We start from the raw sequence: 3,718 nt of genomic DNA on the forward strand, positions 1-3,718 counted from the left end.
GCTGCCAGAAGCGTAGTCTTCGACAGGGTTAGCTATCCCCCTCTTATTCTGGCATTCTGCAGTTCAGTCCACCGATATGGCCCTTTACACATATCCCCATGCATATGTAGTGTAGCTCCTTGCTTGCGAGTACTTTGGATGAGTACTCACGGTTGCTTTTCTCCCTCTTTTTCCCCTTTCCCTTCTACCTGGTTGTCGCAACCAGATGCTGGAGTCCTGGAGCCAGACGCCACCGTCGACGACGACCCCCTACTACACCGGAGGTGCCTACTACTACGTGCAGCCCGCTGACGACGACCAGGAGTAGTTAGGAGGATCCCGGGCAGGAGGCCTGCGCCTCTTTCGATCTGTATCCCAGTTTGTGCTAGCCTTCTTAAGGCAAACTTGTTTAACTTATGTCTGTACTCAGATATTGTTGCTTCCGCTGACTCGTCTATGATCGAGCACTTGTATTCGAGCCCTCGAGGCCCCTGGCTTGTATTATGATGCTTGTATGACTTATTTTATTTGTAGAGTTATGTTGTGATATCTTCCCGTGAGTCCCTGATCTTGATCGTACACATTTGCGTGCATGATTAGTGTACGATTGAATCGGGGGCGTCACAAGTTGGTATCAGAGCCGACTGCTTGTAGGAATCCCCTTTTCCAACTCCTTGGCCGAAGTCGAGTCTAGTCGTTGAAAAACTTTTACTAACATGGCTGTGTGGCCCATGGGCCCACGTCGCCATCGGGAGGTAGTAGGATCTTTTACTCCTCGACCTATACTCTGGGGCTCTGACATCTCTTCTATTCGGGTTAAATGATTTTGCTAAAATCTAACTCTAGGTTCTCGTTACCACTTCCTGCCGGAGAGCCCCCTCATTACAGATGATCGACTGCTTCACCAGAAGATTCCAAAGATAATCTCCGTTATTCTCTTGAGACACTTGTGCCCATCGCCTTTGCAAATTCCCTACCACTGTTATATTATTATGGATAACTACATACACTTGTCCTTTCAATCCCATTGATCTTGTTATTACAAGATACCTCGAAAATTCTCTCTATTGCTCCGAGAATACTTTGTGCCTACTGCCTTGCAATTCATTACCCACATGAATACCTCTACGGATAAATCCTCGCACTTATCGAGTATCCGCTCATTCCCAGTTGTTCATGGGTTCCGCAAAGGACTTTGAAATACCTTTCGATCTTCCAAAAATCCTCAGGAGCCTATTGTTCTTGAAATTCTTGCTTGCTTACATTTTGGTTAATCCAATAAGTCTAGTAATCCTATTGGCATCCTTGTCACTATCATTTTAAGTCCGTTGATTCTATATGTGTGTGAATGCACGCAATCATCAGTTGATCATTATAAATTACCTTTCGGCTCAGACGTCTTTCAAACATGAGCTGGTTCTTGGCCAATCAGATTGCCATCGATCTTACCCCTAAGTCTAGTTGACTTATCCATCCTTGATCAGAGCTTTTGCTCCTGATCCCTTGAATTGAAAATCATAATTACTATGCTATTTAGATGTTGAATTATTCAAATGTTCTATAAATCGATGCATTTGCATTCTTTCTTCCTCTGATTGGGTATTGATACTCACATCAGCTCCATTGTGGATCGCCATATCCACTGTTGGATTATTATCCGACAGTGTCCTTCATAATTAATCACCTTGCGAGTTCTTTCTCCGATACATAATGCCTTTGGTAAATTGTATCCTCTCCTTTTGCCAACCATGCTCTGCTTTCGAGCTGGTGATATCTACTCTTGAAGATTGTGTTATATTTTTCCACGATACCCTAACGGGTTGATCCGACGCCTTCCTTTATATGTGTGAACTCGGAAGTTTTCACGAGTCATACTCATCTGGTATTTCACCAGGTAAAACTTTCAACACTAAGGCCTTTATCAAAGCGAAAAGTGAATGGAAGGTTATACATTGAAGAAGTGGGAGTCGACCTTGAACCTTGCGTTCATGCCCAGGGACACGATGTATAACTTATCATGGAAGCTGCTCGTAAAAATAATTACCCCTTATTATAAGTTCATCTTGTATCCATGGTTCGATCCTTTATGATCGTGGATTCCGACCATATGTTCTTCTTTGACCCCATTTCTCGGGAAAGTTTAAGCACTTGTCTTGTGTGGACCAATACACCAGTCCAACCTTTACTTTGATCTACCGTCGAGTATTACACCCTGGTATCTCGGGAATATCATGGGACATCATAACTTCTTATGGGTTCTTCATAAACTATTATCACTCGCCGGATCCAATTGTTCCTAGGTTCTAGGTTGTCGTCAACCGAGAACATCGAATAGTGAATCGAGTCCGCACTCTGATTCAATACTCTTAAGTAAATGTTGTTGCTTACGAGTTAATATTCATTTAAGTCATTCCTAGCCTGGTCGGCTATATCATCATTGTGCTCAATTTTAACTGTGCTACCTGGTCCTTCACGGAGCACAATCCTCGACGATGAGCTAAGCTTACGTCGATTTTCCTCATCATATCATTTCTCCCTGAACAGCAAACTTGATTTCGAGTTTGTGTCATACCCATGGTTCCAATAACCATTCGCTTCATCATTCCTTTCACTTGATGTCATCACCGATCGATTACATCTTCGTGGAGCCTCTCGACTAAATTTGTCGTGGTCATCAAACAACATTTTGATTCCTTCTAGAATATCAACCAAATGTATGATGACATGTAACCATCCTTGTCCTTCGATGATTTGTGTTATCACCGACAACATTATTGCTTTCCCTCCAACACAAACTTGTTCGTGTTTTGTGTTATACCTGGAGACCCGTGCTATCCAGCAATTATTCTTCGATACCTTGGAGTATTACCATCTTTTATGTCAAGAATGTCGTGAGAATTTCACCACCTCTTAAGAATTCTTGATACAGGTAATACTTATCACCATCACCATTCTTTCTTGGTCCCCGTATTGTTTTCAACCGGAATACCGACAATGGAGCTATGACGTGTGAATTCAAAACTTCTAGCAACCCTATTGCTTTGAAGTGAATGGGCGATAGTTCATTCTAAGTCCTTCGCTAATTGACATTGGTCGTGCAACCCAACCCATATTTCGGGCGCACATATCAACCAATGTTTAATTGTGTATGTTTTCCTCGAGCATACTTCCTTATATCATTTGATCTGACAAATGTTATCTCCTTGTTCACTTAATGGTGGAAATCCATCTTTTGGGAATCTCGGTGAATTGCCGTTGAGTTCACCAGACACCTCCTTGTCCTCTCCTTGGTTCAATGATGAACTATTGCTTCAGAAACCCGCTCCCATAGTTCATTTCTCGAGGATCTTGCAATGTCATTTCAACGATTTGTGTTGCGCCTTTTCTTCTCGGACATCCTGAGTCTCAGGTATCCTGACATCAATCGGATCTGAATCTCGGTCAGATATGATGGTTGGGACAACTTTCCAAGAGTTATGACGCTAATCCTTTGATGACCCGGTAACATGATGTCATGCCTAGCACCCCCCCCCCCCCGGCTGGAGGACCTATCATTATAGATTCCTTTTCAGCAAGGTTATCCATTCATCCATGAGGAAATTGTAAGACTTATTCTACAAGTTATTCTTGATGGATCCTTCGTGTTTCCAAAGTCTGATCTTCACCTGAAGACCATGTCACTGCTATCTCGAAGCATGTCAATGGTACTCCGATTTTCAACAGGCACGTTTGAAGCACG

Source organism: Triticum dicoccoides, chromosome 1B, assembly GCF_002162155.2.
Source record: "Triticum dicoccoides isolate Atlit2015 ecotype Zavitan chromosome 1B, WEW_v2.0, whole genome shotgun sequence".
NCBI classification, from domain to species: domain Eukaryota; kingdom Viridiplantae; phylum Streptophyta; class Magnoliopsida; order Poales; family Poaceae; genus Triticum; species Triticum dicoccoides.